Consider the following 25,303-nt stretch of genomic DNA (forward strand, 5'->3'; position numbering starts at 1 on the left):
CCAAAATCTGCAAGGATGTCACCTCCTGGAGTTTTTCTCATTTGTGGAGATAAAGCTTAGCCTGAGACTCCTGAGAAAGCACGAGGAGGACTGTGCTATTTTGGGAAACTGACACTGTTTGCCCCTAGCATTCAACAGATGCTTGACATCAGGCACAAATTAAATGTTCAAAACGTACTGTGCATCTATTAGGTTCAGACTGTAAGGATAATGTAGAATTGTAGAATATGCCTTTGGTTCTACTGGCATCACTTTTTACACCAGGAGTAGCTTCATCACAGGCCCTTACACAATTCAAACGATTGGCTTGTTGGACAAAAAAACAAATTAACATTACATCTGCCATATTGAATGAGCTTACCACTGATGTAGGTAGCATACACCATGCTGTATTACAGGATAGGGCTGCAATAGTGTTTTTGTTGCTAGCACAGAGAGATGGGTGTGAAGATTTTGAAGGGATGAGTTGCATGAATCTCTCTGAGCACTCTGAATCTATGGACAAGCAAGTGTCATTGCTTAAGGAGAACATGATAAAAGATGACAGTTGTTTAGAATTCTTTTGATGAGTGGCTAAAATCCTGGGGAATAAGAGGCTGGCTCAAGGACTTAGTATGCTTTGGTATTAGGTATTCTTGGCTATGTAATGAATAAATAATTTTACATATTATAGGCTTTGTATTTCATTCTTTTATCAGTACTGCTAATAGTGCCTTGCTTACTATGCTGTGTGCAAAAGGAAATTGACCGTGCTTTTAAATCAGTCTGGCTTCTGCAAAAACAAAAACGGGGAACTGTTGAAGATATTTTGCAGGTGGAGGAGTTTTTGCAAGACAACGGCCGTATTCAGCCGATGCAGAATCCAGCCTGCTTGTAATAATGGACACTGAACACGTTCAGTGGGGTCGATATATCCTTGAAGAAGATGAAAGAAAAAGAGTCATCAGGACTCAGCAAGTTTGTCAGCAAGCTTGAGAAAGTGAGCCATGGGTGGGCCATACAAACCCAGCAAGATGCGTGAAAACTTAGATAATCCAAGCAGCATTCTATTTTAGATGTGTGAACAGCTAGGATTAACCAATCATGTATTAGCTAGAGACGTGTGGACAGTAGAGATTTATTATAGATAGTCTTTTTAGGAACAATAAATTTTTCTTCACTGGATCATATTGGTTATGGTGTGATGCCCATGAACCTCCGCACCCCGCACTTAAGGGTGGGTTGGTGTTGCCCAGAAAATGTACACATTTGGGGAAGTGCCCTTGGAAGAGAGGGCCTTGATTGCCAAGGAAACTGCTTTCCCAGGAGCCCCCAAAGAGACAGGTGGAAGTGTCTCCATTTGACTTCCTGTGTTTCCTTCAGTTCTTGCACTTGGCTGAGAGGCAGGGGAAGGATGTGAAGAGCAGCTTAGGCATCTGCCTAAGCATCCAGAGACCAAGCCAAGCACCTGTGGCAGGGTTTGTTGCCCACCTTTGAGCACAGGTCTGAGCCGGATCCTGTTTGTCCAGCCGAGTGCCCCAAAGCTCTCTTGGGGAGCTGTGAATTCAAAGGCCTGATGCACACATTCATGCCACCTCCCCTATCTGGTGAGTTTTAACTCTTGGCAAGATGTGTTTGCCCCGTGCTTGCTGGAAGCTGCTCTGCTCCAGAGCCACCAGGGAGCTGGGCTGTGCTGGCCTGGCACTGTGGAGAGTCCTCCCCTGAGCACTTGGCTGGGCTTGGTGTGTCCCAGGATGTCTTAGACACTTGGGGCAATGGATTTGTTCCAATCAGAGGCATTTGGGGCAGGGTTGGTGCAGCCCACTTGGCAGCGTGTCCAAGGGCCCTTGCTGACACGGCGCAGCATGGTTACCATGGAACGGAATGGAACAGGGCCCTTTGTGACACGTGGTGAAGTGGCTGCTGGCGGTGACGAAGCAACGCCACAGTGCTCGGTGCACTAGACAGGACAGGACGTGCCAGAGCTGTGCTGTGAGGAGCCCCACACAGCCGGCTCTTTCGTCACTGACCCACAGCGATTCCGAGGTGTTTTTCCTGCAGCTGGCCTTGCAGCCAGACTGCGGGACTTGCTACCTCCGAGCTTTTCCCAGGCATCTGTCTCAAAGGTGTCCTAGAGGCCAGAAAGCAGGATGGCAGGCCGAGTGCTCAGGCTCTTCAGGGTGCTTCGGGGGAAGAAAAAGAAAGGGCCTGCAGCCTCCCCAGCGCAGCAGCCTGCAGAGCCGGAGAAGTTGCAGCCAGTGCAGGACGGTGAGTGGCAGAGCTGGGCCGCAGGACTGGTGCCTGCGGCCGGCCTGGCCCCATCCCATCCCTGCCCCTATGGATGTGCCCACAGACAGGACGTAAGAGGGGCTGGGGCTGCCCCTGCTGGCCGTGCTCCATCGGGAGCTGTCCCTGCCTGGGCCGTGCAGGGCTGTGCCGTGTTCTCCGGCCTTTCCCGCAGCCCCTCAGCTCTGGCTGCACTCGCTCTTTGCCAGATGCGGGCAAGGATGGGACACTGGAGCAGGACCCCACTCACGGCTGCTTCCACAGACCAGCGCAGGTACCTGCGGCCATCACCACCTGGGCTGGGCCTGCTGGCACTGTTTGGCCCAGCACCGCTCTTGGAGCAGGCCACGGAACATCCCTCTCTTCCTGCCCTTCCTTCTGTTGCAGATACTGCGGAGGTTCCTGGGCCTTGGGCGCAGAAACACCAGCGCCGCAACAACCGAGGGCACGGCTGAGCTGCAGGCAGAGGCTGATGTCACTTCAGCCTCCCCGGAACGTGCAGCAGACTCTGTCAGGGCAGTGGCTGAGGGCAGGCCAGAGGCTGTCATGGCCCTGCAGGGTCTGCACTTGAACAAGCACAGTGCCAGTGCCCTGTCGGTTGTGTCCAGGCACCTGCTGAGCGAGTGCGGGGACAGGCTGCACCCAGAGCTCAGAGGCCACGTGGAGCTCAGCAAGGAGCCCTCGCTGGTGAGAAGGGGCAGTGGCTGATATCTACTTGGAACAGGAGGTAGTAGAACAGGAAGGCCATCTTGCAATGGTGCCTGCTGTTTCTGAAGTGAAATAGGCACCTTTGTGGCTAGCGAGCTGCGTGGGCAAGAAGGATGGCAGGCTGGCGGCCTTGAGCAGCTGAAGATGCTGCAGCGTGTGGCCAGGGGGCCAAGAAGGCCAAGGGCTTGGTGGCTGTGCCAGCAGCAGTGGGGCAGCAGGAGCAGGGCAGTGAGCGTGGCCCTGTGCTGGGCAGTGCTGCGGCCACAGCTGGAGTGCTGTGTGCACTTGTGGGCCCTGGGGAGCAGAAAGTCATGGAGGGGCTGCAGCGTGTGCACAGAAGGACAGGGCAGCTGGGCAAGGGGGTGCAGCACAAGGCCAGGGAGGAGGTGCCGAGGGAGCTTTAGCCTGGACAATGGGGGGGGCTCATTAGGCACCTTCAGGCGGACTTCCATAGATTGCTGCCTTAGATCCATAGATCCAAAGCTCAGCACAAGGGCTGTTTCCATTCCAGACATCCCCTCACTGCATCCAAGTTCTTTAGACACTGGTGTGAGCAACACTTTCTTATTTTGTTTATTTGTTTGTTTGATAGAAAGAAAACCCTTGTGCAATTTCTCCTTCTCCAGGGAGCAAGGGAGCTTTGTCTCAATCTTTCCTGCCCTTTTACAGCACTGGCAGAAATTCTGCTAGAATTTTAGTTTTCAAAGAGGCAGTTCTGGATAATGCAGTATTTATGCACAGGAACACATAGTTTGGGGCAGGGATGTTTGTGCAGAACAAGCTGTTCTGGTGCCCGACCAGCCAGTAGGGCTTGCTTATCATTTTCAAGTTAACGGCTCCCGTGTTTTTCGGCAGCCCAGGGAATCAGTGTGTTTTGTGTTTGGGACTTGATCAGGAAATCAATGCGCTTGCATTCCAGCTGGCCCTCAGAGATTAGAGAAGGTGGGAGGGGCTGGGCTGCATTTCTGATTCCAGCCACTTTAGCACCATCAGTGTGGTCATGTGCAAGAGAAGAACTTGCCCGAGCACAGATGCACAAAGAGTGCTGTTCCCTGTGCAGCGCTCTGGGTCTGATTGCATTCCATAAGGACCCACATGCTCCAGAGACCCCAAGAGTGTGGGTTACTGAAGCAACAGGAGAGCAAGTTCAGGATGGCTTCTGATTGGGGCACTGCTACCAAGTGATGATGTGTGTAGCGACAGAAAGAACATTATTGATCCCGGGTGACCCCCAGGTGGCGAAAAATGTGCTTTGACTCTGTGGTTTAGAAGTTTAAACAAATTCTTTATTAAGCTATGTTATATTACACTAGTACTATGTTAAAACTATACTATGGAAATACTATACTAAAAAGATACTAAAGCAAAACTAGTGACTGTCTCCACACAGTCTTTTATCTAATTAGCTAATCAATCCAAACAACTGTCACTAAAATGCAATAACAAATCACTTACAGTAAACAATCGCTATAACACATTCTTCATGGACTAAACAACAAGAAGAGCAAGTAGAGATAATAATTGTTTTCTCTTCTTCTCTAAGTTTCTCACTACACTTCCTTAAAAAAAAGCCTAGGAGAGAGAATTATATCTCTCTCCATTCAAAGAATGTAAATCCCACAGTACAGTAAAGAGAGATTATAAAAGTGAGATCTGTCTATCTATCTATCTATTTGAATCTTCCTGGCTCTGCTCCAAAGCAGTGGAAGATGCAATGCTCACCTAAACGCATCCCTTCAGGAGAGACAAACAGGACATGGTAGAAGCAGAGGGAGGCCCTCACCACACCCTTGAGAAATGCCCCAACTTCCCTGTCAGCTGCCTGAGAGGCTCTTGCAGCTTCAGTCCCAGTTGGCCCCTGATTGTAGAGCCAGGGTCACTTTGGAATCTGTGCCTCCCCTCAAACAGAGAATGACCCAGCAGAGCAGCAGCACAGTGCTTTGGGAACGTGTGAGCCCAGCAGTCTTGGAGTCTTGGCCCACAAAGGTCATATGGGAAGCTGAAACCCATCTTCTCTCGCTTTCTGTGCAGGTGCTTCTTGAGAGAGAGCAGGAGCAGACTGCTTCATCAGAGATGCCATGCCAGACTCAGGGACAGCTGTTCCCAGCCCGAGAGCAGGAAGAGCAGCTTGGGCAGCAGGTGGAAGAGCCACAGGAGAAAGGCCAGGTAAGCCTGACTGGCCAGGGCAAAGAGGGAAGGGCAGGAAGAAGGGCATAAACCACAGCTCTTGGGACTGAGGAGGCCAGGAATCCCACAGGCACTGGAAGCACAGAGCCTTGGAATCTGCAGAGATCAGCCCTGGGACAGGAGGGTTACAGTGGAAGCAGATGTGGGTAGGGAAGCAGAAAGAAGTGGCTGAATCCATGTGATTTTGAGGCAAAAAGAGGGAAAAGCTGAGCCTGATGACAGCTTCCAGTCACTTGCTCTGCTTTTGTGTGCACAGAACATCAAGGTAGAACCACAAGCAGAGCTGCCCGAATCTCAGAGTGACATGGCAGTGAAGAGGAGGAATGAAGACATCCAAGAAGAGAAGAATCTCCCTATGCAGAGGGACAGTCAACAAAAACAGGTGAATGAAAGAATGGCAGCTGCTCCACTCATGAAAGAGAGTCCTTTCCGTTGTTGTTTACAGAACATGGACAAACAGGTGCCGGCACAACTGCAGGAAACTGAGGCTAGGATCAAGGCAAGGAAGAAGAGGCCAGACGAAAAAATTGAAATCATCAAAGAGAAAATTAATCGCCTCCTTCAGGAGTAAAAGGATTTAGAAAAGCAAGTGAAATAGCAATAGGCACTGCAGTCACCCAAGGGGTGGTTTCTGCCCTCCTTGCCTTTGCAGTGCAGAGCAGCAGGGGGGTGGGGTGTTGCCTCTGAGTGCCATCCTGATGAGGCCTCTGTCAGAGCTGCTCTCAAGGACACTTCCTGCTCTGCTGAATCGCAGCTGATGCTCTAGACAGTGGCATTACTCCCTTGGCCATTTAGCCAGCAGTCATCCCAATGAACTCCTGCTGGCTTCTTCCGGGTGACCTTGTTTCTTGAGGTGTTTTTGCAGGTGAACACGGTCACTCACATAGATTTGGAATACAGGCTACAAGCTGTCTGTAACCCTTGTGAATCTGCTCCTGTCCTTTACTTCTTCCCAGTCGATGACTCCTGGCTGACGGGGACAAGCTGTAGTCTCTGACTGCTTTGTTCTGTTTGACTTGAGGTGGAAGGTTCGCAATCCTACCTGGCAGCCTGCAGCGAGTTCCAGCAAGTGACGGGCAACCAAGAGCCCCGAGGCTGGCATGAGGCCCAGGAACTGTACCATCCAGAGATGCTGCAGGATAAGCACGTCCCGAGGAAGGTGCAGTAAAAGAGAATTTCATGGCAGGAGGTAGAACATTAGAATGAGGAGCTGCAAATGTATCTGCAGACCTAGGAGGGGGAAAGGAGTCTTTGAGAGGAAGTGGAGCGGTTGTTGCTGCAGTCATCCTTTAGAACAAGAAAGTGGCTATGAACTTGAGTAAAATCAGTCTTTGGTTTTGACCATTTGGTTTCACAAGTGGACATCCAAAGCAATCCAGTTGAAGAGCTCTGCATGTGGCAGACAGCAGCTTCCTAAGGGCTTGCATTTCAAATGGCAATCTCTCTTGCATTTCAGGGCAATCTCTGCCACACCTTCCTGACATCAACTCATTTCTTCTCTCAGATCTACACCAACTCTGACACTGAAGCTGCTGCAGCAATGCCGCCCCAAGGAGCCTTTGCTCCCCAGCCAAAGACGTGGAGCCTGAGCACTTGGTTCACCTCCCATGCTGACCCAGCTGCTGCTCTGCAACAGGAGATGGCGGGTGACTCCCTGGAGCAACACAGTACGTCTGCTGTCTTTCTTATCTGAGGGACAGTGTATTGTGTGCACATGTCAGCACAGCTGTACCAAAGGGCTCTCCTCACTTCAGGGTCACAGAAGTGCTGGCATTGCTCCAAGGCAGCAAGAGAGAGCTCTGGGTGTTCCTGCTGCCTCAGAGGGCAGCTTAGGCTGGCTGGAGTTTGCCTGGGCTTCCCTCTCTGCCAAAGGCAGAAGCAGGAATTGTTCCTGCATCAGCAGAAGGCTGTGACTGCTTGAGTTCTAGCCACTAGTAGAAGCCCTGCTGAGATCAGTCTCTAGAAGAACAAATCAAGCCCTTTGTGATTCTGCAGCACAACCCAATGAATCTGCTTCTTGCCTGTAACAGCTGCCAGTGCTGTGCTCTCAGATAAGACCTGGTAGAGTTGAGAAGAGAGCCCAGGGGATTCTGTGTCTACCATCACCTGTTGGGACAAAAAGGGCACTGATCCACACCTCGGTGGGGCTGATCTCAAAGCCCATCCTGTTGTGTCCTGAATGGGGGCAACAGCTTGTACAGGGCTCAGGCTCACTCTGGCTTCTTCCCATCAGTGCTTGTCAGTGCTCATGCTTGGCCTTTGCCAGCCTGGTTGTGCTCGCTGCCCCGGCCCTGAGGGCTGCAGGGACTGCAGAGGCTGGAGCCTTCCTTAGCTGGGAGGGTCCCGCTGCTGCCCGGCTGCTGCAGCGCGGAGCTGCCTGAGGCAGCAGCCCCTTCTCTGGGCCGGCTTCTGCCTTGCATGGCCTGGACTCACAAGAGGGTCAGCATCTCCTCTGGGCAGCTCTCTGTGTCACAGGGGTGCCTGAGGAGCACTGCTGTCCCTCTGTGCCCGTGCCCGCCATGCCGAGTTGCGAAGATGGGGAGGTGTGCGGTGCCGAGAGGGCGAGTGCAATGGGAGCGACTGATCCGCGCTGTCAGGGTGAAGAGAAGCGGCGTGGTTCTTCACGCGGGGCACGGGCAAGGGCGTCTTTGAGCTCAGCCTGCTCATAAAGGGTGAGGGTCCTGATGCTGAAAGCCCCGTCACGATTGGTTCTGTCATGAGCTGCTCTGGTTTACAACTGGGAAGGCATTCTATTGGCAAACTGCTGCAAGGTGGAAAAGATGGGAACACTTGGCAATATTCCTCCTGTTCTGAACTTGACATCTGTTCAGAGGAATTGATTCGGGATGTGCAGGTGCATTTAATCTTAGCAAGTGGGAAACCTTTTCTAAATCTCGCAGTGTTTATTCCCAACAAAACAAAGGCACTCTTAGTTCCAGCTCTCCTCAATGTTTCTAGAGGACAAACTTACTTGCTTTGGTATGTATTCTCTTCTGGTCTCAGTGTAGTCTGAATCTATCTCCCTGTGCTTCCCTGTGTTTCTGCTGCCAAGAGGTCTCTCACTTCAAAGGATGCAAGAAATCAGTCTCTGTGCCAGCCAGACTTGTGCTGTGGACGTGCTGTTCTTTTCTTGTTGTTCCAGTTCCTGTTCCTGTTGTTGTTAGCCACCTCAGAGCTGGCTAACAAAGGGAGGGCTCAGAGCCCCAGACAGTGGGGCTGCCATTTGTATCTCTGAGAAGGTGGGATCTCTGCTTTAAAGTGAACATCTTGCATTTTGCTTCCTTCAGGGAGAATGGTGAAGACGGAAAATCCTATCATCAAATACATTGAACTGGAAAGTATTGGCAGTGGGTGAGTCCAAGCAATGCTAATTTTACAAAACTATGCATGAGGTGTTTTGCTGGTGGAATAGGTATCAAGCGTGAAGTCAGACAAGCTGCAAATGTGTTCAGGCACTGGGCTTAGATTGTCAATGCTGATCAGAATTTCTAATTGTGCTCAGAAGGCATTGTCCAGAACATCTCCATGCTTCCAGAGTCCTGCAGCTTTTAGGCATTTACAGCAGAGATCTCCTGTGTGGGCTGGCTTTCACTGCAAGATCTAAATGGCTTCTCCTTTCTCTGCTTCTCTTTTGTTTCTAGGAGTTTTGGAGATGTTTTTAAAGCACTCGACACTGCCACAGGAGGAGAGGTAAATGTCAAAAGCCCCTGCAGACTCTGCTGCTCTTGAGGGGCTTTCCCCACAGCTCCCCTCTGGTGTGAGCTGTGGCTGGAGTTTGGCTAGAGCCGTGCTGAAAAAGCACAAGAAGCACGGACTGGTGCCAGTCTGCAAAATACATTTGGCACTTTGTCCTCCTCAGCTGCCGGAAGGAAGGCACGCAGGGCAGCGCTTCCTTTCAGACAAGGACGCGCTCACTCGCTCTCCATTGCTAAAACAAAGGTGGTGCCTTAGAGCACCTCCCTGCTCTTTGGGGCTACAGCTTCGGAGTCCTGAATTCTCAATTCTGGCTGCCAGCAAATCCATCGGAAAGTTACTGGTAGTTCCTTAGCCACCTGCAGTGTTACCCTTGGCAATTGCACATAGGGAGAGATCTGCAAGTGCCCTAAAAGCCCTAAGCCCTGCCCATTGCCCAAGATGTATCCACCGAATATTAAGGCATGGATTACTTCTTCTGAATCCTAGAAAGAGCAGCAGAGAGTGTGGTCAGAGGTTTGTGGGTGATAGTTGAGACACAACTGTTACCAAGTGGACAAGGCAAAATGTCAGCGGCCCCACATGTTCTGTAACTGGCTCCCAAGGGAGCAGAGAAATGGGCTGTTGGAATGTCATTTCCTAATTACTGCAGTGCCTAATCACAAGGCAGTTTGGCACAGCTCAGCTGTGTCATTGCAAAATCACTCGCTTCATGTGCGTTGTTGTCTCCTGCCACCAACTGCTCAAGTTACTGATTTTCAATGTCATTTTAGGTGGCCATAAAGAAAATAAATCTTCAAGGACCGAGAAGGATGGAACGAAGCATTAATGAAATCCAAATCATGAAGAGGTACAGGAGTCCCAATGTTGTGAATTTTTTAGACAGGTGAGTGGTTCTGGTCTTATCCCATGTGTGCATTTACATACAGCAAACATAAGAGGTTAAAAACCCACTTTGGTCAGTGGCAGATAGCAGAGCTGTCAATTTTTATTTATTCATATCTCTCTACTCATCTCCAATGGATGAGAAGAGAGTGCATCCCTTCTGCATGAGTCTTCCCTGCCACACCTAGTTTGAAAATTATTCTAAAATTATTCAAAATCTGGATCAGCTGTATCTTCCTTAGTCATCAGCCTCGAAGTTTACTGCCTCCACATATTTTTGGGATTGATTTTTTCAAGTTTCTGAAGTGCTGATGAACCGTCCTAAAATGGATTTCCCTTGGATTGTTGCCACTCTTTGCCATTCCTGGGCATGCCAGGAAGACTAGGTGCTTATTTCCAGAAACACCATGCCTGACAGGTTTTTTACCTGGGCTGTTTCTAAACTGCATTTTTCACTCACTAGCCATCTAAGACATCTCCTTTTTCACAGCTGTGCTTTTCTCCTTGAGACTGCAAAGATTGCAAACAATGCACAGCCAAGAGGGAATATCTATTGCTATGATTCTGTCCTTGTCACAAAGTCATTTGGAAGTAAGAAACCTGGAGGCAAAAATCAACGTAGCCATGCATGCTCATCTCCACGGCCTTCTTTCCTTCTTTCAGCTACCTTGTGGGTGAGGAACTCTGGCTGGTGCTGGAGTACATGGACGGAGGCACCCTGAACGACATCCTCAGCATGACCGCTCTGTATGAAGATGAGGCAGCAGCAATCAGTCGGGAGGTCAGCAATCCCATCTGTGTTTTCAAGGGCTTGGGCAGGATTGTCTGGGAAACAGGGGCTCAGACCTGCAGTGATTTCCTGTGCCAAGCTTTGGTTCTGTGTTGCTGGTATGCTATGGGCAAGAAAAAGCATCTCAAGTGAAAGGCCTGCCAGTGCTCCTGCACTCCCTGTACTCAGTGCCAGTACTCTTCTCTCCTGCTGTTGTATTCTCGCTCGGGCTCATGTATTTGTATTTGCTGTTCTCCACCTTGCCTCTCTAAATGTTTGCCTGGAGTCTGTCTTCACTGCATTCCTTGCCTGTGAAAGCAAAGGTGCTGGTGGCAGGATTGGAAATGATCAGCAAAGAAAAAAGAGAGAGACTCGTTTCTCTCAGGCCTCAGCATACAAGGACAGGAGTGCAGCCAAAAGGCTCTTTGCTTCTGAGCACATGCACTGCAGCAGCAGTCATCTTGGCTGGTTTGCAGGGCACAGTTTATAACAGCAGGTGCTGTTGCTCTTTCAGAAGCTGACATGCCTTTCCTCAGAAAGGTCCTGCTCTTCAAGTGTTGGAGCAGCAAGCTCTTCCTCTCAGTGGCACTGTGTTCTGCCATTACTGCCCATTCCCCTGCAGAGGGAATCTTTTAGATTCTTTGTTGCCTTTCTTGTGGGATGAAATCACATCACTCATTTTTGCCCTCCTCTTTCTTCTGTTTTCTCTCTCAGTGCCTGGAAGGACTGCATTTTCTTCACTCAAACCATGTGATCCATCGAGATGTGAAGAGTGACAACATCCTTCTCAGAACCGATGGTTCTGTCAAGCTGGGTCAGTGTATTCTTGGTCAGGAGCAGCATTCCAGGGATGTGGGTGTGGGGCTGCTTGGAGTGACAGCCAGCTCCCCTAAATGGGGCTGGTGGCAGCGCAGGGACACCTGCTGTGAGCTGAGGGCACAGTTGCAACGTGCACAGAGGTAGGACAAGGAACAAGCAGTCAAGAGTGGCCTTGCTCTGTGTGTGTCCCTTCCAGAGGGAGGGAGTTACAAGTCTAAAGCTTCCAAAGAACAAAAGACACTACTGGCGACAGTGTAAAAAATGGGGGGAGTTTAAAAGTCGCCAATGCCAGGAGATTCAACAGCACATTTTCCAACTTCTACTGGGCAATTCTTTGGCTTGCTTTCCTAATTGCACAGAATTCAAATAGAAACAGAGTTTTGCTTTCTCCTCAGGTGATTTTGGCCTCTCTACTCAGCTCAGCCCTGAGCAGAGCAGACGGTGCTCGGTAGTCGGGACTCCTTGGTGGCTGGCGCCAGAAGTGCTGACAAGTCAACCATATGGTCCCAAAGTGGACATATGGTCTTTTGGAATCGTGGGGATTGAAATGATCGAACAAGAACCTCCCTACTGGAACCAAAGTCCCATCACGGTAAGGAGCAAATACTCACTGATCCCACTGTCTTTCTCACCTGTCCCTTGTCCTGCGTGCCATTGGGCAAAAGCCCATTGCCATCTGCCTGAACTACTTCCACCAAGGTCCCCTCCTAAAAATGTGCCTGCAACACATCAGCATCTGCTGTAGTTTTGGTTTCAGCAGTGGGGGAACTCAAGCCTTACCACATGCAAACAAACTCCAAACAAACTCTATTCTCAGGCAACACTTTCCTTTGGCTTTTAAGTGGTTCCAGTCCTTTGGCTGTGGAGATGGCCTTAATAGCAGAAAAGAAGCATCTGACAACTGCTGTTATCTTTCCAGAAATGAAGGAAGGCAACACAAACCCAACAAAGTTTCTAAAACTGTGGTCTTTAGAGATGAACCTAACTCCCTGTGCAGTTTCTTCTCACTGGGAAACATGCCTGAAACCTGGGCATGAGAGTGTAAAGGCCACTGAGTCTCTTCTGCTTCCTGTACAGTGCTGCTGAAACACTCAGTCACTGTGTTTCTCTCCTAGCCAAAGGCACATTCTCTGTGTCACCAAGCCAGAGCCTGGTGATGCGGAGAGCCTGCCAAAACCTCCCATTTCTTTCCAGGCCCTTTCTAGCATGGGCCTATCATTAATGCATTGACTTGAGTAGCCAAATGAGCAGAGGGTGGCCATAGGGATGGCACCTCTCCTTCTTCTGACCATGACAATTTTTCTTTTGCTGCAAAATGGGAAGCTGCAATTTTCAGACTGCCGAGAGACAGAGCTGCAGGTGGCTCCTTTGTGCCCAAGCAGCAATTTTCATCCCAATACATTTGTGCAGGCATCTAAATGTGTCTCTGTTGAAGATGAGATTGCAAATGTTTATTTCCTTACCTGGGGATTAATTGATGGATTCCCTTTCTTTCCTTCCAATTACCATTGTTTTCAAAAAAAGCACAAAAGGTATGATGAGTTTTGTTCTTGGGCACGTGCGCTTAAACGACCAAAAAGCACTGCAGACATGCCTTTCATGTAGTAACCCTTGAAATTAGTTTGTATAGCACAGTCCCTCTTCCAAAAAGCCTCTCAAGCTGGTGTGAATCCTTATGGAAGCAAATGTGCGTTTTCTGATGTAGTTCCCATTAACTAGCACAGTCAATGAAATCAGCTGCCAAGGCAAGATCTGTGGGATGGTGGAAAAGCTGTGGCTGCATCGGGTTTGGGTTTTCTGGTTGGTAAAGGAAAATGATCTCTGGGTCTCTGCCAGGGCAGAAACTGCCACTGAAGAACAGAGGTTAAGCAAAGGGAGGTGGGAGAGCACTTAGAGATGTGAAAGCAGCAAGTGGAGCCTGGTGTCTCCTTTTTCTCCAGGCTACACAACTGATAGCCACAGTAGGGACCCCACGGCTGCAGCAGCCCAACCGATTCTCGCCTTGCCTGCGTGACTTCCTGAGCTGCTGCCTGCAGAGAGACGAGGAGCAGCGCTGGTCTGCCAGGGAGCTCCTGCAGGTAAAATGGGAAGGGGCTGCAGGTGAAACAGGTTCTGAGGCATGGGCTCCTCCTCCACTCAAGTCCAAGGCATCAGATGAGCCCCCTTCCTCCTCACCTCCATTCTTGGTGCTCTTCAAATGAAAATGATGAAGAATCCTAGACTGGGCTGGGCTGCCAGGGCCCTGTAAAGGTCCTCTGGTGAAAGTATCCTGCAATGAGCAGGGACATCTTCAAAGAGATCAGGCTTCTCAGAGCCCTTTCCCACTGGAGCCGGAATGGTTGCAGGGATGGTGCTCCTAAAAGCTCTTGCGGGCAACCAGTGCCAGAGTCACACCATGCTCCGAGTAAACAAGTTCTGATTAGATCCTGTTTGTGTTTAAAAATATTCACCCACATCCTATTGTAACTGGCCCTGTTAAAAAATATGTCCCTCACTTTCTTCAAAGCCACTCTGAAGTCTTGGAAAGTGGCAATAAAGTCTCCCTGGGGCCTGTTCTTCACAAAACTGAGTAACTCCACCTCTCTCTGCATTTCCTGAGTCAGAGAGCTCCTCTGGCTGTTTCGGTCGCCCTCTTTTGTCATTTGGTGGGGTGCTCAGTTTTATCTAATGGCAAAAGAATTGAAGTAGAGCAATGCAGGCTGCAGAGACGTGAAATGGTGGTGCAGGAACCCAAGGAAGCCAGTCCCAGCCTAGGGGTCAGAGATTTGGCTGTTGCCAAGAGGGGTCCTGGGGTGCTCACTGTGAGCCTCCTGGGGGCCCTGGTTTGTGCCCCCCAGCCCACCCTTAGAGGTTTCTGCCACGCAAACAGGGACAGCTGGGAGGGACTTGTACCAGCCCCATCTGCTGCCTGGCACGCTCAAGCAGACAGGAACTGTGCCAGGGTTAGTGCCAGGTTGTGTGGTAGAGAGGGAACTGCAGGGCCCAGTGCCACTGGGCTAGCCCTGCTGGGAAGGAAGGTGCCATCCAGCACACGAGAGGCAGGGCATGGAAAGGTAGCCACTGCTCTGTCTCCCTGTGGGAATCAGCACAGTGCCTGTCTTTCAAAGAGAGGGACCAGTGTGAGGCTTTAGAGATACCTGAAAAGAAGAAACTCCAAGGACAGAAAGCACCATTTCTAGAGCACTGGCAGGGCAAAAATCCTAGCAAGATGAAGACACCTGGATAAATGGATGAGTGGGATTCTGGGCCACATTTGCCTGTGATGGCTAAGTCCGGCGCATAAAGATGGAGGTCTAGATGGTCCCATTGGTCCTCTTCCTGCATCCTTCTATAAGACAGAGGAATCCTATGAAGCACTGAGCTTGGAAAGTCATGTTGTTGATTTGTTGATTTGTTTTTTTTCCCTTTGGGCAGCATCCATTTGTAACATTTGCTGAGCCTGCGTCCAGCCTGGTGCCGCTGATTGTTTCAGTGAAGAAGAGGAGGGAGACAAGAATGTGACAATCACATCAGGACCATTTATTCGTCAACCACTTTAGAGTAGGATTGTAGGTTAGGATTAGGATTAGGATTAGGATTAGGATTAGGATTAGGATTAGGGTTAAGGTTAAGGTTAGGGTTAGAGTAGGATTGTCTAATAGGAGTGCAGAGTAGGATTGGAAATGAATACAGTTTCTGAAACCACAAGTCACCTTGAAGATTCCCTTCCTTCTCACTCTGCGAATACGCTCAAGAATTTCTTCTGAATTGTCTGTTGTTTCTTAAAGGTGGAAAGTGACACAATGTCTTTGACATGGTGTGAAATTGGGGAAGAAGGATGTTCTTCATTCATCCTCTCCAGACCACACTGCCTTTGGAATCTGGCCCACTGGTCTGTTTTTGGCCAGCTTTGGTATTTCTATTTGAGGCAGAAAGGGCAATGGCATTTGAAGTCAAAACCAAAAGAAGAATGAGGCAGCCCAACACCCTGTGCAGATGCAGGCCTTCAGCTGTGACTGGAGAACATTGGGGCTCCTGCCACTTGGATTTGTATCCCAAAATGCAATAATCTCTTTGGCTGGAGGAGAGCCTTGCTCAAGTGAGAAAGCAGAAAGATCAGAGAGGGTGCTCGGGAAGGTCTCCTGTGGTGCAGAGCTGTCAGCGCCTGTGAGGTGAGAGCGGGCCCAGCCTTGGCTGGGGTGGAGCCCCAGCAGAGCCCCGGCAGAGGCCGGAGCAGGCTGAGCCCCGGCAGAGGCAGGCTGGAAGGAGGCCCTTGGAGCTGCAAGAGGCAGCAGCCGGGCCCTGGGTGCCTGTTCCCGGCCGTGGGCGAATCCTCCGCTCTCAGAGCCCAGGTGGCAGCTGGCTGCTGCCGAGGGGAAGCGCAGCCGTGCTGGGCACAGCCCAGCCTGGAGGCATTGGCCGTCTGGAGTGTGCCCAGGAGCAGAGAAAGATCAAGGGCAGCCAAGGGTTGCTGGGCTGCCTGAGGATTCCTCCTCTTCTGCCGGCTGCCCTGCAACTCCTGGCAAAGGTCAGCAGTGTGTGCAGCACCCTGGGCACCGGGGCAGGGAGCCGGGCTGCTCGGCAGGCTGGAGCACAGGGCAGCCTCCTTCAGGCCCGGCTCTTGTGCCAGGGGAAGCGAGGCCAGCGTGAGGCAGGGACAGCTTGGCAGGGCACATCTGCAGGGGCCAGCGCCTCACGCAGCTCTGGGAGGAAGCGCCCGCAATCCTGCAGTTCTGCACTGAGCTCGAGCAAAGGGGTGAGATGCAGAGTGTTTGGCAGGAATATTCAGGCCCACCAGGCCAGCCTGCTTTGTGCTCTCTGGCCCACAGCAAGCGCTGTTCAATGCAGCTCACACCTCTATTGCAGGGCTGTTCTTCTTCTCAGTAATCATCGCTCAGCTGTCTCTCACTGACATATTGCTGGCTGAAGACTTGTCTCTTCCATATCCCCTGAAAAAAGACCTTACCTTAGATTCTCAAATTTAGCATGCATGCATGCCTGTGTTAAAAACAACCCCCACAAATCTTTAGGAAAATCAAGACATTAAAGCAGATTTCATTTATCAAACCCACAGCAACTGCGTTGAAATGTGGGTGTATGAGCCTTTCTTCAAAATTTTCTTAAGAAGATCTCTAGAGTAATTTTTGAGAGATAAGTATGCTGCCCCTAAAAAGTCCAGATTACTTGGCAAGGGGTAATTAGTCATCCATTAAGCATTCCAGCAGTTGCGTAGCATTTTCTTCTGATAACTGATCCCTGGATATTGCAACCAGCTTCTGATTTGTGTCTGCCCACTTCTTTTCCATGTTCTGAGCCAAGAGCAATAGTATCCTTGTGAGTGCATCTGAACACACTGGACACTGACACCTATTGCCTATGTTCTCCCATGGAAGATTCCTTGCTCTTTTTTCTCTGCCACCAAAGGGGATCTGCAGTCCCTGCCGGGCACTGCTCGCTGTGGGTTGTCCAGGCAGAGGCGATGCTCTTGGTGCACCTGGCGCAGGTGAGCCTCGGGCCCGGGCAGGGAGCGATGCTCCGAGCTGCCGCGGATCCGGCGGCGAAGCCGAGCGGTGCCGTGGCCTGGCTGGGAAGCCGAGCGGCGCCCGTGGTGCTGCCTCCCCGGGCAGGGCTGTGCTCTCAGCGCCGCCGGGGCTGCCGAGCAGCGCTTTCCACTCGCCTCCGCCTCCGGAGCCAGCCCCGCAGCCGCGCTCTCCCAAACCGCACTGACCCGCGCCCGTTCTCGGCCTGGCTGCAGGACTCCGTGATTCCGGGCTCTCTGGGTTCCCAGTCCACCTGCAGGAGCCTCCGCTCCTGGACCCCCGCCCTGGGCTTTCTTCTCCTACGTCTTTCCCAGGCCCTGTCCACTTTACTCCGGATCTCCCCGCCTTCACAGGTTGTCCTCTGTCTCCTGGGTTCTCCCTCCTCTCTCGGGTTTTCCCCAGTCCTAAGCTACCCCTTGTCCCAAGCTCCCTCCTTTCCCTAGCTGTAGCCAGTGGTTTTATTTGTCTCCCTGGATCTCCCCTTCTGCCGATTAGTCCTCCCTCTTCCAGGATCTCCCCCCTCTCCCAGGGCTCTCTACTGTCTTGGAAGGCTACCCACCCTTTCCCAGGGACCTCATCCCCCCTGTCCCGTGATCTCCCCTACTCCCGGGCTCGCCCCTCTCTCCTGGGATTTTCTCCTTCCTCCCAGCATCTCTCCCCTCTCCCGCTCACTCCTCCCTCTGCCAGGTCTCTCTCCCCTCTGTCGGGATGTCCGCCCGTTCCCGGAGCGCCCCATGCCCCCGGCCCCTCGCCGCCCGTCCCTCGCCGCCTCGGCCGGGCCGCTCCGGGGCCGCGCTCGGAGCGCAGCGGGGCCGGGCCGGGGCCGCCGGGGCCGCGTCAGCTCCGCCCCGCGGGAGGAGCCGCGACAGCGCCCCGGCAGCGGCCCCGCACAGTCGGAGCGGCCCCGGCTGCGCCCGGAGCTGGGCCTGGGAGGGGCTGCGGCCTGTGAGAGCTGCTCCGGGCTCGCTCCGGACACGAGGAGCTGCGACCTGTGCTCGCTTTGTACCCTCAAGGCTGCCGGATGCCTTGCACTAAAGCTGGAGTGCCCGGGCTATTCCGGTCTCTTCTGGTCCTCAGCTGAGTATTGCTGGCCGCGGGTCTCTGTACGAATCACGAAAGGGACGGGACTGCTGAGGAAGGCGCCTGGAGCTGTTTGTTTTCCAGCATCAGTCTCGTTACATGGTTGTTACAGTGGGAAGATGCCAGCAGCTCACATCCCTGGCAGCAGGCTATGAACTTAATGGTACAACTTACTTGAAAAGTTTTTTGACCACTCACACAAAGCAAGAGCATATTGACAGTAGTTCTGTGCAACCACTATAAGCACACGTAGCTTTTGTTAAAACACTGCTTGCTTATTTCAAACACTGTACCTGCTTTTGAGCCTTAAAACACAATGCACAGAGCTCCATTATTGTGATAAATAGGTATCATTCATGCTGATAAAATTTGAAAGAGTAATTGATACTGATACAGTAATTAATATTTGAGAATAATAAATAGTTAAAAAGTTGTAATGCCAAAGAAGAGAGGGAGAGGAGGGGCTCCACCCCCCTTCCCAGCAGCTGTTCTCAAGGACCACAGGAAAGAAGCTGAAGATACAGTTGCTAAAAATGAGCAAGAACCTGGTTCGGTCCCAACAAATCCTAATTATAAGGGATTTATTGCCTTGATATGTAGATGGAGTGATACGTTAGTCTTGGCTTACATTGGCTGTACTGGCTACGTGCTGGCTTGATGCGCATGTGTAACCCAAAGGTGAATTAAAGGACAACAAAGAAGACTACAGGGCCTTCATCAGTGACGACCCCCAAAGACTTGTGCGACCACCAAACCGAGTGGTGGCGCATGCGTGGTAAAGGTGGTGAGGAAGGCGGAGACAGAAAAGTGACGAACCGAAAATAGGAGGAGATGGTATTGACATATGGCATACAAGGGGTGATTTTCACTTGGCAAGCTTGTACGTGAAGTGGCAAGGGTCAAGAACTCTGCCCTCCGTACCTCGCGGTATCTTTTCCTTATGTGCTATTATTTGAACCAAATTATCCCTTATTTATATATTTTCTAAACTATTCAATTAAAATTACTGCTACCTAAATATTGTTTGGTTTTTTGGTTTTTTTGATGGGATAATTGGGCAAATATAACAATTATTAAGCTTAGAAGTTCCTAATATCTTGCTAGAGATACTTTTCTGTAGCTTAGGGAGTCATTCCAGCCAAGCGTTAATACACTGGTGGGTCAGTATCAATCAAATTAGAATGAGGAGCCCAATTCAGCTCCACGGAGCAGCCTCTGGACTGACTGACAGAAGTTCCCAGGCAATGGGAGCTCTCCTAAGATACAGACATTGCATTGGTTCAGAGTCTGGGGGCACAGAGATAGACCAATGAGATGTCTCGGCCTGGGAGTTTTGACTGGGCTAAATGGACTGTGGGTGCTGAAGGCAATAAACGAAGCTGTTTGCTGATGACCAAAGGGAGTTCTGTTTTGTGTTACATCTCAGACATATGAATGTCCTGCATTCTACAGTAATAGACACAAACCATTGTTCTATTTGTCCTTATTTTTCTACTTCTTATATAAATTTTCTGCTGACAAATCTACCGCTTAGCTCTAACCAAAGTTCTGCTTTCTCTGAGGTCTGCCTTTTGCAGCTGTCCCAGAACCCTCTGATTTGAAGGATTCCCACAATTCCCCCTCACGGTTCGGCTAAATAGAAGCCTTTGTAACCGTGTCGTTTATTAACTACCTTGCATTTCATAGCTTCACTGTAGTATACCTGCTTGTTACTTGCATAAAGCATCCTTCTTGCTCGCATTCAGCCTTGCTATATTCCAACACAGCAATTTTAATGCTGTGAAAGTCCAGTCAGTTCAAAGGACAAAAGTCATGTCTGATAGCACTTACAAGTGATTGTTCCAAAACAGTCTCGCCTGTTCTAAGGTCTTAATTCAAAACCTTCCTCCATGTCCATACCTTCATCCACCATCTGTGTGAGATTTTGGGAATTCTGTGTGAATCCATTTCCTGCCTCTCTCTCTTGTGTGATAAAAACTTCTTAGATTGTTTTGTCCATCATTTGTCACACACACCGACGTATGCAAGGTATTACTACCAGTATCACTGCCAAAACACCCAACATATGGAGACCTATTCTACAAGGTCCCCTTAGCCAAGGTGCAAACCTCCATCCTTGGAACAAATCATCTAACCAAGAGCCACCATCTTCTTTAATTGGAGCTGTCAAATCTTTCAGCTTTTCTATGCTTTTGAGGATAAATACAGAGTGATCAGACGGGTTCATACAACACAATCCTTCAAATTCCTCACAACCATGTCCTTGTGCCAGTAAAAGAAAATCAATTGCTGCTCTATTTGGAAGGGCAGCATGTCTAACACTATTAACATCGGTCAACATGTCACTGATTGCAGTGGATGTGCCATTAGTTTGTTTATTCAGCCAACATGCAACCCGATCTAATTGTTTCAATGCCATTGCTGAAGGCAGCCGGGGTAAAAACAAACCTGCGGAAACCCTTTTTGCAGCCTTCCAAGGCGTGAAATCACTTCTACAGTTTTCACAATAATGACGAGCAGATCTTGTTCCCCTTTGTTTCTTCTTAATGACCGCTTTGGCAGTAGGCGCAATTACAGTGAGCATCCCATTGCTACATGGGCCACCTTCATGGGATGCCCTGCCAGGGCCTATCTACACAGGTGAACCAACATCCTTTTGGTAACTGTCGTGGATATTGGTCAGCTTTAGAAAGCAACTCTCAACATTCCTAATAATTACACCAAAACCTTGAGTTTCTGTATGCAAAACAATGGAGAGTAACATTGTGCTTTGGAGGATCACTTTCTCACTAATCATTAGCTGTAAATGTAAGGCAAAAATCCATTGTTAAAGGACCAAGGATTTCTAATTCTTGGGGTGCAGGTACTGCTTTGGGAAGTTCTTTTTCCCAAATGTTACAATCCTATACAGAGCTCCTGCCATTGTCAATTTCACCAGGCTTACTATTGAATTGCTTTTTGACCAAGGGCAAATCCTTTACTGACACACTGACTAGTCAGGTTGAGAAAGGCTTTTCTGTTCCGAATTAGACAAACACATGGTATCCGAGCCTGCTGCCTTGGCTAAGGTTACCCAGACATTTGGTTTTGGTTGTTCCACAGACAAATCAACACTACAAATTGACTAAAACACTGCACTAGAAGAAGCAATCAGTACTGACATCGTAGTAACATTTGATTTTGCAGCATCCTTTTTATAAGTTAATTGTTGGCTTAAGCTCCTCCCATATCCTTCTCAATTCAAAAACATGACTTTTGACCTTTAATAAAAATGAACCAAACAAAACCTACGCTTTCTCCACTAGAGCTCTATGAAACCAACAAGTGACACATTTATAAACCACATAAAATCAGAGTTTGCAGGTTCCACCGATGCACAAGGAATGTCAGGTGTGACCCATGATCCCTCTGTTTGGCTCACACCTGTGTACTTGCTTCTACGGTCTTGAACTCGTCAAGTGTCCTGGGGTGTGTGTGGTAGATAGGAAAAAGGCGCTGCGGAAGATCACGCGATGTCACGGAAAGCCAGGACCCTTTGTTCGTCTAAGATAAGAGATTACCCTAGGAATGTGGCTCCACTAACAGTACTGCCAGTAACTTTCCATTCCTTACCCAGTACTTTTCCATTCCCTACTAACCATAGATAAGAAGGACAAACCCCCTTTTGACGTAGAGACCCCTTAGACTATAAGGCCCCATGAGAAGAAGTAATAAACGCCTTTTGACCGTCCACCATATTGGTGTCTGCGTGTGTCATTGGCCCGAGCGGCCCTGGAGAGTGGGCCGCCATGCTGATCCTTAGAACCAGGTCGCCTGCCTTGATCCAGAAGGCAAAAGGTGCGATATGGTTTGACGTTTTTTGCTGGGACCCACTTAATTCCTGCACCTGTAGAGACAGAAGCAAACCCTTTGTCCAAAGTGATTAATCAGAAAGGACCTTCAATTGGTCCTGTCCCAGGGTATCTAATTAAAACAGAGGGATTTTCTTTCACTTTTGCCTGTGTGTTATTGTAAAAATGCCTAGAAATCGGTGGATCAGGTTCTGCAACAGAGCTGTTGAAGAAATTAAAACATGGAAATCTTTGTATAACCTCATCTGTGGTGTGACCTCGACTCCCCCCTGTCTTGATCAAGAATGCGTTTTAATGTCTGATGTGTCCTCTCAGCAAATGCTTGGTTGTGGGAGAATGTGGAATACCAAGGATATGACGAACACCCCAATCTTTAAAAATGTGGCCAATTTTTGAGATATATATGCAGGATCATTGTCAGTTTTTTTCTTCTTGGGGCACAGCCAGTGAAGCAAAAACTCTGCTAAAAATGTTGACAGGCATGATTACCTGCTTCCCCTGTGTGAAGAGAAGCAAAAACTCCACCAGAGAATGTGTCCACTGAAACATGAGTATTGGTAAATTTACCAAAGGAAGGCTATTTATTTAGTGACATCCATTTGCCATAAGTGCAGGCTTTGCAAACCCCGTGGGTTGAACAACTCTTTCTAGAAACAGGAGGCTGCACAAGCTGACAGTCAGGGCAAGTACTAATGATAGCTTTAGCTTGACTTTTGGAAATTTGAAACATTTGCACAAGTGCTTGTGCATTTTGGTGAAAAAAGGCCTGACTCAGTTTTGCTTGTTCCAAAATGTTTGGCAAAGTGTTGGAAATAAGCACTGTCAGTTTGTCCGCTCTCGTGTTTCCTTCCACTAAAAATCTAGGAAGCGAAGAATGAGCCCTGATGTGAGAAGCAAACTGTGGATTAGCTGGTTATTGTAAAGTTGTAAAAAGCCGTGAAAGCCAATGATATCAAGTGTCATTACTAGGATTCTTTAGAACTGATCCTTCTATTCTTTTAACCACATTAGCAACAAACGCAGAATGTGTGAATAAATTAAAAGGTTGTGGGAAGAACTGAGAAGCCTGAACCACAGCAGCAAGCTCAACAATCTGAGGAGATCGCTCTACTATTTGAATATCTGATTCCCAAGTTTTAGTTGGGAACTTGGTTTGGTTCAACCAAGTAATGACTGATTTGTGACCTCTGCCAGATTCCATCAGTGAAGAGAGTTCTTGTGTTTAAAGGTTCTTTACTTAACAAAGGTTTCTCTCTAAAACTCAATTTTGCTGCAATAATTTGTGAGCCGGGTAATGAAGAGAAGCAATATCTGCAAAATTAAATAATTCTTGTTGCAAATCATCAGAATTTACAGAATATTGCATTGCCCAATCAAGATAGTTTTTTTCAGTGGTAAATAGAGAACTGCAAATTCTTCACCTGCTAAACTTAATAACCTTGTTCTGGCCTTAATCAGAATTTGTGTTATCCTCTCTAAGACTGTGAAAATAGTCTTTGGAAACCTTGAGGCAAGAAAACCCCATTCTATTATCAACAAAGGATCTCTCTCAGAAGGGTCTGATTGAAAAATGACAGAACAAAGTTGCATCTTTCCTCCTAAAATTGCAATCTCTGGGACAAAACATGTGAAAGATTACAGTGACATCTGCACCAGTATCCGGCATGCCTGTAATGTAAATTGCTTTACTACAGTGAGTCCGGCAGCAAGTCAATTTTGCTTGCTTGCGGTCCAAAAATTGCATTTAAAAGACCTCAGGACCTTAGCTTCCAAATGGCACAGACAGCATTGAATTCTCTGGAAAGTTGTTTTGCTTGGCTGTACTCATGGGTAGAAGAAATGCAATACCTATAGGTGTTTTTGGTGGAGTCGCTATAGGAACATTACATGCAAGATTTAAGTATATTTGGTTATTGTTAAAATCTATTGAAACAACCGCTGGAAGGACTGCAAGTCTGAAAATTTTGGTGCTAGCTCTGCCTAGAATCAAAAGCTCTTGTCTTTGCTGAAAAAACCTGATAATTCCAGTAGAAATACTTTCATACCAGAAATTATTTCAAAGGTGTATCAATTTTTGAGGGGGCCAATTCAAACCTTGTATGTGAGGGTATTGACCTGGGACCATTTGAGGGATGGTTGACTGAAGGATAAATGACTGAGGTACCAATGCCATTTGACTGGGTACTTGACTGTAAGGAGGTCGCTGCTTGTGTCCAGGTGCGGTGATAATCCGCGCTCTTTTTCCAGTTTAACGACAAAGCTTTGCCATCGATGTCCAATTGAGAACGACAGTACTTAGCAAGATGCTTCCCTTTGCTACACTGAGGGCAAATAGAATGTGGTTTGATTGTTGTTGTAGGACAATCTCTTTTCATGTGTCCTGCTTTACCACAAGCAAAGCCACAAGCCTTTTTATCAGAGTCCAACTGTACAGTACCAACAGATTTTTAGAAAATGTTTTTTTGTGCTTCAAGGGCCTTTTCAAGCTTTTCCATATTTTGTCCCAAATTTTCTCCCAAAGCCTTTCCCAAATTATCTCCCATTGGATTCCTAACTTTTCTTAAGAATCTGCAATCAGCTTTCCAAAAGCACTGACTTGCACATTAGCAAGATATTTTGAAGAGATGAGCTTACTGCAAGCTGTTAGCATCTCTGTTACACTTGGAGGCTGATCAGGTAAAGTTATGATAGTTTTTTTTGCATTCTTCCTATAAGTTCTTTGATCTCATGGTGAGAAGGAATTATGTATTGTGCATTCACATTGTTATGAGCATATCTTACAGGTAAGGCAAGGAAGTGTTTATTTGAATCCAAATTTTTTTCTAAATTTTGAATAATATTTGAATGATATGTAAGACCACTTAGGTAGTTGCAATGGAAGGTCTACTGTCGATTTAGACCGTGTTTTTTTTCCTTTTCATCACTCCTGTATCTGATCCAGAAGAACAGGTAGTGTTGTCACAGCAATCAGCTGTTCCATGAACCCTGCCAAAAAGCTCCAAGTTCTAAGGTTTGTTTTTACCCCAGCTGGCTTCAGCAATGGCATTGAAACAATTAGATAGGTTTGGATATTGGCTGAGTAAACAAACTAATGGCACATCCACAGCAATCAGTGACATGTTGACCGATGTTAATAGTGTTAGACATTCTACCCTTCCAAATAGAGCAGCAATTGATTTTTTTTAACTGGCACAAGGACAAGGTTGTGAGGAATTTGAAGGATTGTGTTGCATGAACCTGTCTGATCACTCTGAATCCATCCTCAAAAGCACACAAAAACTGAAATTAAAGAAGATGGTGGGTCCTGGTCAGATAATTTGTCCTAAGAATGGAGCTTTGCACCTTGGCTAAGGGAACTTTGCAAAATCGGTCTCAGTGTATTGGGTGTTTTGGTAGTGATATTAATAGTAATACCTTGCATCCTTCAGTGTGTGCAACGAGAGATGAACAAAACTGTCCAAGAAATTTTTATCGCACAAGAGAGAGAGGTAGGAAATGTATGCACAGACAGTGCTCAAAATGTCACG

Source organism: Ammospiza caudacuta, chromosome Z, assembly GCF_027887145.1.
Source record: "Ammospiza caudacuta isolate bAmmCau1 chromosome Z, bAmmCau1.pri, whole genome shotgun sequence".
NCBI lineage: Eukaryota > Metazoa > Chordata > Aves > Passeriformes > Passerellidae > Ammospiza > Ammospiza caudacuta.